An 11,960-nucleotide genomic window follows, 5' to 3' on the forward strand; every position below is an offset into this window, starting at 1 on the left:
TACAAAGTCCAATAATAAGATGAAGTTTGATCTCAGCCCAGTGAAATCTGTGAAGTTTCTCCTTCCAAGGTCTGCAGAGAAATTCCCAAATGAAGGAGAGTTGCCACAGATTGATCACTGAACCGTGTCAATCTGGAAACATCCCAGACTCCCCCATCACCATCCCTGGGAATGTCCCATCTTACTGACAGGGAGGGAAGTAGTCAATATCGAGTCCATCGACTGTCAGGGCTTCAGGTCAAACACATCCAAGGAAAACCACCACACCTCTCTCAACTACTGTATTTTGGTGGGATGAAGCAAATGAAGCATATTATCTAAATGGTGAGAGATGGCAGAGCTCTGGGGTACAGAGGGTCCAGGTATCCTCATGCATGAAATGCAAAAGGTTTCTCTACAGGTACGGTGAGCCATTAGGAAAACTGACAAAATGTTTTCAGCATGACTGGAACTGAATGCAACAGTAGGGAGGTTTTGCTTCAGTTATACAGCACACTGATAAGATCATCTCCGTGCAGAATTGATCACCTTCTTTAAGGAAGGATGGAAATACGTTGGAAGCAATTTAGACTGAACTTACCAGACTAATACTTGGAATGGACAGACTTTCTGACAGGCTTGTAACCTTGAGAGTTTAGAAGGAATGGTGATTTGATTGAAGCATACTGATGACTTTTGGCAGGATGGATGTGTAGAGAATGTTTTCTCTCATCTGAGAATCTAGAACCGGAGGACACTATTTTAAATATGTGAGAAAACACGTGGAACAGTGTCTTTGGAACTCTCGTCTGCTAATGGTGATTGATGCCCTTGAATATTTTTAAGGCAGAGCTAGATAGATTCTTAAAAGCAAGGTTATCTGGTGTAGGTGGGCTTGCAGTGTACACAAATCAGCCATCATCTTATTGGAAAACAGTGGCAGCATCAGACAGTCAGCACAGATTTACAGAAGGGAAATCATGCTTGACACATCAAATGAAATTCTTCAAGGAGTGACTCATAAGATTGATGGGGGGAGCAAGTGGATGTGATTTATTTGGACTTCTAGGAGGTTTTGACAAAGAGGTTTTTTAACGTTTTCTACGTAAGAAATTAGCATACAAGATTAAACCACATTAGATTGGGTGTAGTGTTTTGAGATGGCTAGAAAACTAGTGAGCCATCACTAAACAAAGAGGACGAATAAGTAAATGGCAGGCAGTGATTAGTGTGGTATGAGAAAGATCAAAGCTAGGACCCCAGCTATTAACTATATACGTTAATAACTTGGACGAGGGAACTAAATATAATAACTCCAAATTTGCAGATGGCACAAAGACAGGTGGGGAAATGAAGTGTGAAGAAGATGCAGGGAAACTTCAGTGTGATTTGGACAAGTTGAGTGAGTGGGCACTTGATGAAGCTGCAGATGAAGTATAATGTGGATAAATATGAAGTCATACACTTTAGTTGCAAAAGCAGGAAAGCAGATTATAATCTGAATGGGAGAGGAGAGGTGCAACAAGATCTGGGTGTCCTCGTGCACCATTTGATGAAAAATAAGCATGTAGGTGTAGCGAGCAGTCAAGAAGGCAAATAGTATGTTGCTCTTCATAGCAAGAGGATTCAAGTAAAAGGATGTCTGAATGCAACTGTACAGGACTTTGGTCTGACCCCATTTGGAGTCATGTATGCAATTTGGTCTCCTTATCTGAGGCAGGATGTTCTTGCTGTGGAGGAAGTGCAGGGGATGTTTACCAGAATGATTCCTGAAGTGGCAGGGCAGGCTTATTAACAGAGGTTGAATTGGTTAGGATCATATTTGCTGGAATTCAGATGCATGAGGAGGAATCTCAAAGAAATCTATAATATTCTAACAGCACTAGACAGGTTGGATGCAGGAAAGATGTACCCAGTGACTGGAGAGTCCAGAGCAAGGGGTCATATTTTAGAATTATGGGGTAAGCCATTCAGGATTGAGATGAGGAGAAACCTATTCACCCAAAGAATGCTGAGCCTGTGGAACTTGTGGTCACAGAAGGGAGTTGAAGTCAAAACATTATGTCATTTTCAGAAGACATTGGATATCGCAGTTGGAGCGAAAGAGAGAAAAGGATATGGGGAAAGATAGAAAAAGGCTATTAAATTGGATAGTCAGCCAAGACCAAAATGAATAGCATAGCAGGATCAAAGAACCAAAAGACCCACTCTTTTTACTACTTCTGATGTTTCTATAAACGCTGGAGCAGATTCTAGAGCTTAAAGGGCAAACCCCTACTCCTAATTAATAATTCGAGGTTTACTTCACCATGACAGTCCTCACCAGGACGTAACCACATCAGGATAGAGTGTTGGAGGTGGCAAAGATTCACATTTTTGAACCATTGGGATTTCTTCAGAGATACAGATTACATGTCAAAGATGGATGAGTTTGAAGGGAATCAATATCCTTAAAATTTGCTCGTACTACTCAGGACGCTTCAAACTAGTAAGGAAAGGGATGTTGGGGAACCAAAGCGATAGCAAGAAAAGGCTGAGGCTGGTACAGTAGACAGAAGGAGCAAGTCTAATAGTCAAGGCAGACAAGGGCTTGGCAGGGAACAAGATAAGACTGAGAAGTTAAACTGCATTTACTTCAATGCCAGAGGCCTGATAGGTAAGGCAGATGAATGTGGTTGGGAGCATGGAACTGGGTCTCATAGCTGTGACAAAAATGTGCTTCAGGGATGGACAGGACTGGCAACTTAATGTTCCGGGATAAAAATGCTATCCGAAGGAAAGAAAGGAAGGCAACAGAGAGGGAAATGGTATTTTTGGTTAGGGAGATCATTACGGCTGTATTTAGGAAGGATATTCCTGGGAGATCATCCAATGCAGCTATATAGGTGGAACTTAAAACACTAAGAAAGGGGGTGATCACCTCGTTGGAATTGTATTAGAGGCCCCCTAAGAGTTCAGCGGCAAATTGAGAAGCAAATATGTAAGAAGAACTCAGATTTCTGGAAGAAAAATAGGGTTCTAACTGTAGGGGATTTTAACTTTCCAAACATAGACTGGGACTGTCATAGTGTTAAGTGCCTGTATGGGGAGGAATTTGTTAAGTATGTACAAGAAAACTTTATTATTCAATTTGTGGATGTACCTATTAGAGAAGGAACAATATTTGAAGTTCTGTTGGGAAATAAGGCAGAGCAAGTGCCTGAAGTGTCAATGGGAGAGCACTTTCGGACAAGTGGACATAATTCTATTAGTTTGAAAATAGTTATGGAAAAGGACAGAGCTGATCAAAAAATTAAAATTCCATATTTCGAGTAAGGCTAATTTTGACAGTATTAGACAGGAACTTTGAAAAGTTAATTAAAGTAGACTATATGCAAGTGAAGGGATTGTTAGGAAATGGGAAGCCTTTAAGAATGAAATAATGAGTGTTCAGAGACAATATGTTCCTGATAGTGTGAAGGGCAAGGCTGGTCGTTGAATGGAATGCTGGATGACTACAGACATTGAGGCTCCGGTCAAGAGAAAGGACGCATACATTAGGTACAGAGAGTTGGCATCAAGTGAATCCCTTGAAGAGTACAAGGGGTGTTGGGATATTCTTAAGAAGAATGTCAGAGGGTACAAAGGGGACATGAGATAGCTTTGGCAAGTGGAGTTATGGAGAATATAAAGAGATTCTATAAATATGTTAAGGCCAAAAGATTAACTAGAGAGAGAATAGGACTCTGTCAAAAATCAACATGACCATCTATGTTTGGAACCACTAGAGATGGGTGAGATACTAAACAAATATTTTGCATCAGTATTTACTGTGGAGAAGGAATGGAAGTCAGGGAATTTGGGGAAATAAATAGTGATGTCTTCAAAAGAGTTCAGATTACAGAAGAGGAGATGCTGGTGGTCTTAAAGCGCATATAAGTAGATAAATCCCTGGGACCTGATTAGGTATTTCCCAGAACTTTGTGGGAAGCAACGGAAGAGTTTACTGGGCACCTTGTTGAGATATTTGTATCACTGATAGCCATGATTGAAGTGTCAGAAGACTGAAGGTTGACTACTGAGGTGCTATTATTTAAGAAAGTCGGTGAGAAAAGCCAAGGAACTATAGACCAGTGAGCCTCCATCAGTGCTGGGTAAGTTGTTGGAGGGAATTCAAAGGGGCAGGATTTACATGAATTTGAAAAGGCAAGGACTGATTAGGGATAGTCCGCATGGTTTTGTGTCTGGGAATTCATGTCTCACTAACTTGATTAAGCTTTTTGAAGAAGTAACAAAGAAGACTGATGAAGGCAGAATGGTAAATGTTGTTAATATGGACTTTAATAAAGTGTTCAACAAGGTTCCTCATGGTAAACGGATTCGTCAGATTAGATCGCATAGCATTCAGGGAGATAACCAATTGGATACAACATTGGCTTGAAGGTAAGAGACGAGGATCGTGGTAGAGGGTTGTCATTCAAAGTAGAGGCCTGTGACCAATGGTGTGCCACAAGGATCAGTGCTGGGTCCACTGCTTTTCAACATTCATATAAATGATTTGAATGTGAACATAGGTGGTATGGTTAGTAAAGTTGCAGACGACACCAAAATATGACAGTGCACTATAGGACAGTGAAGCACAATGGGACCTTGTTCAAAAGGACCAATGGGCTGAGAAGTGGCAGATGGAATTTAATTTAGATAAATGTGAGGTGTTGCATTTTGGTAAGAGGGCAGGACTTATACAGTTGATAGAACGTACAACATAGAACATAAAAAAGTACAGCACAGAACAGGCCCTTTGGCCCACGATGTTGTGCCGAGATTTAATCCTAATGTAAAATATAGTAACAACCTACGGACCCCTCAACTCACTGCTATCCATGTGCATGTCCAGCAGTCGCTTAAATGTCCCCAATGACTCTGCTTCCACCACCACCGCTGGTAACTCATTCCATGCATTCATAACTCTGTGTAGCTAAAAAACCTATCTCTGACGTCTCCTTTATATCTTCCTCCTAATATCTTCAAACTATGACTTCTCGTACCAGTCAATCCTGCCCTGGGAAACGTATCTGGCTATTAACTCTATTTATTCCTCTCATTATTTTGTACACCTCGATCAGGTCTCCTCTCTTCCTCCTTCACTCCAGAGAGAAAAGTCCTAGTTTATTCAACCTTTCATCATAAGGCAAGCCCTCCAGTCCAGTCAGCATCCTGGTAAACCTTCTTTGCACCCTCTCCAAAGCCTCTGTATCTTTCCTATAGTAGGGCGACCAGACCGGGACACAATATTCCAAGTGTGGTCTCACCAGGAACTTGTAAAGCTGCAGCAAAACCTCGCGGCTCTTAAACTCAATCCCCCTGTTAATGAAAGCCAAAACACCATTTGCTTTTTTAACAACCCTATCCACTTGGGTGGCAACTTTGAGGGATCTATGTACTTGCACACCCAGATCCTTCTGTTCCTCCACTCTGCCAAGAATCCTGTCTTTAATCCTATATTCAGCATTCAAGTTTGACCTTCCAAAATGCATCACTTCGCATTTATCCAGGTTGAACTCCATCTGCCATTTCTCAGCCCAGCTCTGCATCCTGTCTATGTTGTGCTGCAGCCTGCAGTAGCCCGCTATACTATCGACAACACCTCCAACCTTTGTGTCATCTGCAAATTTACTAACCCACCCCTCAACCTCCTCATCCAAATTATTTATAAAAACTTGACCTGCCCCTCACAAAGCCATGCTGACTGCCTTTAATCACACTATGCTTTGCCAAATAGTCATAAATCCTAGCCCTCAGAATTCTTTCCACAACTTTGCTGACCACAGACGTAAGATTGATTGGTCTGTAATTGCCAGGGATTTCCCTATTACCCTTCTTGAAAAGAGGAACAACATTCGCCTCCTTCCAATCCTCTGGTACGACTCCTGTGGAGAGTGAGGAGGCAAATATCCTCGCCAGTGGCTTAGCAACCTCCTTTCTCGCTTCCCGGAGCAGCCTAGGATTAATCTGGTCTGGCCCTGGGGACTTATCAAGCTTAATATTTTCCAAAATTTCTAGCACATCAACTTCATGAATCTTGATCTGGTCAAGACTGCAACCCAGCTCCTCTAAGATTTCATTTATAAAAAGTTTCCTTTTCTTGGTGAAAACTGAAGCAAAAAACTAATTTAGAGCTTCCCCTATCTGCTCAGACTCCATGCACAAGTTCCCTACGCTACCCTTGATTGGCCCTACCTTTTCCCTGGTCATTTTCTTATTCCTCACGTATGAGTAAAACTCCCTAATCCTACCTGCCAAACCTTTTTCGTGCCCCCTCCTGGCTATCCTCAGTCCATTTCTAAGCTCCTTTCTCGCAAGTCTGTAATCCTCTAAAGCTGTGCTAGATCCTTGCTTCCTCCACTTTACGTAAGCTGCCTTCTTCCTTTTGACGAGAATTTCCTCTGTTCTCGTCATCCAAGGTTCTTTAATCTTACCCCTTCTTACCTGTCTCAGAAGAACAAATTTGTGCATCACTCGCAACAACTGCTCCTTAAATAGTCTCCACATGTCTGCTGTGCCCTTTCTATGGAACAGTTGCTCCCAGTCTATACTTCCCAACTCCTGTCTGGTAGCGTCATAATTTCCTTTTCTCCAATTAAATATCTTCCCTCGGTAACTGTTCCTTTTCCTCTGTAAGGCTATACTAAATGTTAGGCAGCTGTGATCACTGTCACTAACGTGTTCTCCCACCGCGAGATCTGACACCTGTCCTGGCTCGTTGTAGAGCACCAAATACAAAATGGCCTCTCCCCTCGTCGGTCTGTCTACATACTGAGTAAGGAAACCCTCCTGAACACACCTGACAAAATTGGCTCCCTTCCAAACCATCTACACTTAGGAGGTTCCAGTCGATATTGGGAAAGTTGAAATCACCCATAACTACAACCCTGCTACTTTTGCATTTTTCCAGAATCTGCCCACCTATGCATTCTTCAATCTCTCTACAGCTATTAGGTGGTCTGTAGAAAACCCCCAATGCAGTGGCTGTTCCCTTGTCGTTGCGAATGTTCACCCATCCTGACTCGGTAGACAAACCTTCCTCAACAACCTTTGTTTTTGTAGCTGTGATGCACTCTCTGATTAGCAATGCTACACCCCCTCCTCTTTTTCCACCTTCCCTGTTCTTTTTAAACATTCTTAACCCTGGAACATCAAACAACCATTCCTGCCCCAGTGAAACCCACATCTCCATTATGGCCACATCATCGTATCCCCAAGTACTGATCCATGCTCTCAGTTTGTCACTCTTATTTCGGACACTCCTTGCATTAAAGCAGACACACTTTAACAGATCCCTTTGTTTCATCGCGTGAGAAACCTTCCTTTTAGATTCAATATATCCTGTCACTGTCACGTCTGCAACTGACCCCCTATTAGACATGTGGCTCTGATTCCCACCCCTCTGCCAAATTAGTTTAAACCCTCCCGAATCACACGAGCAAATCTCCCACCCAGGACATTTGTGCCCCTCCAGTTCAGGTGCAACCCGTCCTTCATATGCAGGTCCCACCTTCCCCAGAAGGTATCCCAATGGTCTAGGTATCTGAAGCCCTAGCTCCTGCACCAGCCTCGCAGCCACATGTTAAGCTGCATTCGCTGACTGTTCCTCATCTCACTGTCTCGTGGCACCGGTAGCAAATCTGAAATCACTACTCTATTGGACCTGCTCTTCAGCTTCCAACCTAACTCTCTGTAGTTCCTTTTCAGATTCTGAATCCCTTTCCTGGCTATATCATTGGTGCCAATATGTACCATGATTTCTGGCTGCTCACCCTCCCCCGTCAGAATCCTGTAAACCCGATCGGCAACATCCCGGACCCTGGCACCAGGGAGGCAACAAACCTTTCGGGAGTCCCATTCCTGACCACAAAATCTCCTGTTAATCCATCTAACTATTGAGTCCCCTACCACTAGCGCTTTTCTATTTCCCCCCCACCTTCCTTTCTGAGGCACAGTGCCAGGCTCAGTGCCAGAGACCTGACAACTGTGGCTTACCCCTGGTAGGCAGTCCCCACCAGCAGTATCCAAAATGGTATACTTATTGCTGAGGGATACGGCCCTGCTGTGACCGTCAGTTCCCTTTCTTCCCCCTGACAGTAACCCAGCTGTCCTTATCCTGTGTCTGGGGAGTGACCACCTCAGTTGATGGTAAGGCCCTGGGGAGTGTTGCCAAACAAACAGACCTGTGAGAGCAGGTACATAGTTACTTGAAAGTGGAGTCACAGTTAAAGATGGTGGTGAAGAAGGCACTTGGTACACCTGCCCTCATTGGTCAGAACATCGAGTATAGGAGTTGGGATTTCATTTTATGGCTGTACAGGATATTGGTGAGGCCAGTTTGGAACACTGCATGCAATTTTGGTCATCCTTCTAAAGGAAGGATGATGTGAAACTTGAAAGGGTTCAGAAACAATTTACAAGGATGTTGCCAGGGTTGGAAGGTTTAAGTTACAGGGAGAGGCAGAATAGACTGGGGCTATTTTTCCAGAAACATCAGAGGCTGACGGCGACCTTACAAAGCTTTATAAGGGCATTGTTGGGTGAATAGCTAAGATTCTTTTCCAAGGGTGTGGGAGTCCAAATCTAGAGGAGAGAATTTTAAGGTGAGAGGGGAAAGACGTAAAAAGGACCTGAGGGGTAACTTCACCAAAGGGTCTGTTTCTCTGCTATGAGGACTCAATGACAAATCACCACACTGGGGTGTCATAGTCAGAGAGAGGTACAGCATTGAAAAAGGCCCTTCGTTCTACCGACCAGATATCCGAAATTAATCTAGTCCCATTTGCCAGCACTTGGCCCATATCTCTCTAAACCCTTTCTGTTCATATACCCATCTCAATGCCTATTAAATGCTGTAATTGTACAAGCCTCCACCACTTCCTCTGGCAGCTTATTCCATACATGCACCACTTTCTGCGTGAAAACATTGCCCCTTAGGTCCCTTTTAAATCTTGCCCCCTAGTTTTGGACTCCCTCACACTGCAGAAAAGACCTTGTCTATTTACCCTGTCCATGCCCCTCATTATTTTATAAACCTCTATAAGGTAATCCCTCAGCCTCCGATGCTTCAGGGAAAATTGTTCCAGTCTCTTCAGCCTCTCCCTATAGCTCAAGCCACCCACTCTGGCAACATCCTTGTAAATCTTTTCTGAATCCTCTCAAGTTTCACGACCTCCTTTCTGTGAAAGGGTGACCAGACGCGCATGTAGTATTCAAATAGTGGCCTAATCGCTGCCCTGTGCAGCTGCAACATGATCTCCCAAGTCTTATACTCAATGCACTATCCAATAAAGGAGAGCATACCAAATGCCTTTTTAACTAATCTGTCTACGTGTGACTCCACATTCAAGGAATTATGAACCCCCACTCCAAAATCTCATTGTTGAGCAAAACTCCTCAGGACCTTACCATTAAGTATATAAATCCCGCTCTGATTTGCATTTCTAAAATGCAGCACCTAATATTTATCTAAATTAAATTCCATCTACCACTCTTTGGCCCATTGGCCCATGTGATCAAGATCCTGTTGTATTCTGAGGTAACCTTCTTCGCTGTCCACTATACCTCCAATTTTGGTGTCATCTGCAAACTTACCAACTGTACCTCCTCTGTTCACATTCAAATCATTTGTATAAATGACAAAAAGCAGTGGACTTAGCAGCCATCCTTGTGGCACATTATTGGCCACAGGCCGCCAGTCTGAAAAGCAACCCTCAACACCACTTTCAAGCCAGTTGCGCATCCAAATGGCTAGTCTTCCTGACATTCTGTGTGATCTAACCCTGCTAACCATGAGGAGCTTTGTTCATACACTGCAGAATGATCAGCATGAAAATAACTAGCTCCCAACATTGCGGGGGAGCAGGAGAATCGACATTTCAGGCATAAGCCCTTCATCAGGAATGAAAGGCTTATGCCCGAAATGTCAATTCTCCTGCTCCTCAGATCCGTCCTGACCTGATGCGCTTTTCCAGCACCACACTCTCGACTCTGATCTCCAGCATCCGCAGTCCTCACTTTCTCCTCGTTGATCCCAACACTGACACACAAAAGGAAATCAGTGAGAATCGTTAGACACTCTGCACCTCCAGATAATGACACCTCACCTTCTCACATTCAGGAATGAGGCATCAACAAAACTCAGCCGGAAATCAGAGGGAAATGCTTCCAATAAACACACTCAATATCCAACACACAGCTCCAGTCACACAGTTCAGCACAAAGCGCCGAGTAAACAGCTCTCTCAGCTGGATCTTCTCACACAGCATAAGGGACATTTCCACCCCTGACTGCCCACAGGATAGTCAGACTGCCTGAAGATTGGTGTGGATATTATGGGATACAATTTGTATAAAAGCTGCTCCTTCACTCACCATCTCCTCACTTGGTTTTCAGTCCCTATAGGAAGTGAACCAGCTCTGGAAGAGGAAGAGGAGACAATGGGCAGAGTGGGTGGGCTCTCTGATTGACGTCTCTCACAGTCAATCCAAATATTTCGGAGCAACATGAGTTTCCTGAAATTTGGGAAACTGACCGGGAAATGGAGGTGACTTTGAGCAGCAGATCAGGTGGGGATTTAAACTTGTCACTGTCCCATCTGAATAAAACCTCACTAATTACAGCTGCTGTCTCAGTTCCCCTGGGAAATGCTTGACAGAGATTTCTAGTGTGGGAATAGCATTCTTCATTTTCTGATTTGGAGATGCCGGTGTTGGACTGGGGTGGACAAAGTTAAAAATTACACAACACCAGGTTATAGTCCAACAGGTTTAATTGGAAGCACTCGCTTTCGGAGCGTTGCTCCTTCATCAGGTGGTAGTGGAGGGCTCGATCCTAACACAGAATTTATAGCAAAACTTTACAGTGTGATGAAACTGAAATTATACATTGAAAAATTGATTGTCAGTTAAGTCTTTCATCTGTTAGAATACCGTGATCGTTTCACTTCTTTCATCTGTAAATCACAAAACCTTTTTTTAAAGTTGCATTCTCCGGTTTGCTGTTAACAATGGTGATAGCTAGACAATATGTTGAAGGTGTTGGCCCCCTGTGTTCTCTGTCTATGACCTGATGTTTAGATTGATTCTAATCTAAAAAGTGAGATAACGAGTGTTACATGAATTCATGCAGTTTTTGAGCAAAGTACAATATAACCCTGCAAGTACAAATTCACCCCAAAAAATATATGTATGCATGTGGGTCTTTGTCTGTCTGTCTGTCTGGGTTGGGGGTTGTGAGTGTGAGAAAGTGTATGTGTGTGTGTGTAGTGAGTGCAGAGTGTCTTAAGTCTGTGAGGGAGTGCATGTGTGAGTGTGGGTGTGTGTGTGGGTGTCTGTGTGTGCGTCTGTGTATAAGAGTGCCTGTGTGTCTGTGAGAGTGTGTGTGTGTGTGTAGGAGTATCTGTGTGTGTGTGTATAGTGCAATGGTGGTCAACTGTAATGTGACATGGACCCAAGGTCCTGGTTGAGGCCCTCCCCGTGGGTACTGAACTTAGCTATCAGCCTCTGCTCAGCCACTTTTCTCTGCTGCCTGTCCCGAAGTCCACCTTAGAGGATGGTCACCCGAAGGTCCGAGGCTGAATGTCCTGGATCACTGAAGTGTTCCCCAACTGGGATGGAACATTCCTGTCTTTTGATTGTTGTGCGGTGCCCATTCATCTGTTGTCATAGCCTTCGCTCGGTTTCCCCAATGTATCATGCCTCCGGGCATCCTTGCCTGCAACATATAAGATAGACAACGTTGGCTGAGTCACATGAGTACCTGCCATGTACAAGGTGGGAGGTGTCCCCACGCGTAATGGTGGTCTCTATGTCCACACTCTGACACGCCTTGCAGCGCCTACCATGACAGGGTTGTATGGAGTTGTCCTGAGAGCCGGGCACGATGGGATGTCTTGGTGTGTTGGCTTTGTCCCATCGTGTCGGGCAATGGGACCCTATGTGAGAATCTCTCCAGCT

At 43.9% G+C, this 11,960-nt stretch overlaps 1 protein-coding gene across 2 annotated transcripts in view; it reads right to left on the bottom strand.

Moving 5' to 3' along the window:
* Nucleotides 1–10,408, bottom strand: part of LOC122541620 (zinc finger protein 271-like) — a 31,533-nt gene extending 21,125 nt beyond the window's left edge. Inside the window, exons 1-2 of one of the 2 annotated variants that reach the window (XM_043678519.1) lie at nt 10,377–10,408; nt 581–720 (exon numbers count right to left, since the gene is read on the bottom strand). The gene's annotated coding sequence lies outside the window, so the exon portion shown is untranslated. Of the gene's footprint in view, nt 1–580; nt 3,071–10,376 lie in introns of those variants that run through there. The other variant, XM_043678517.1, reaches the window with a different exon arrangement.
* Nucleotides 10,409–11,960: the final 1,552 nt, after the last annotated feature.

This window comes from Chiloscyllium plagiosum, chromosome 37 (genome assembly GCF_004010195.1).
Source record: "Chiloscyllium plagiosum isolate BGI_BamShark_2017 chromosome 37, ASM401019v2, whole genome shotgun sequence".
Classification (NCBI taxonomy): Eukaryota; Metazoa; Chordata; class Chondrichthyes; order Orectolobiformes; family Hemiscylliidae; genus Chiloscyllium; species Chiloscyllium plagiosum.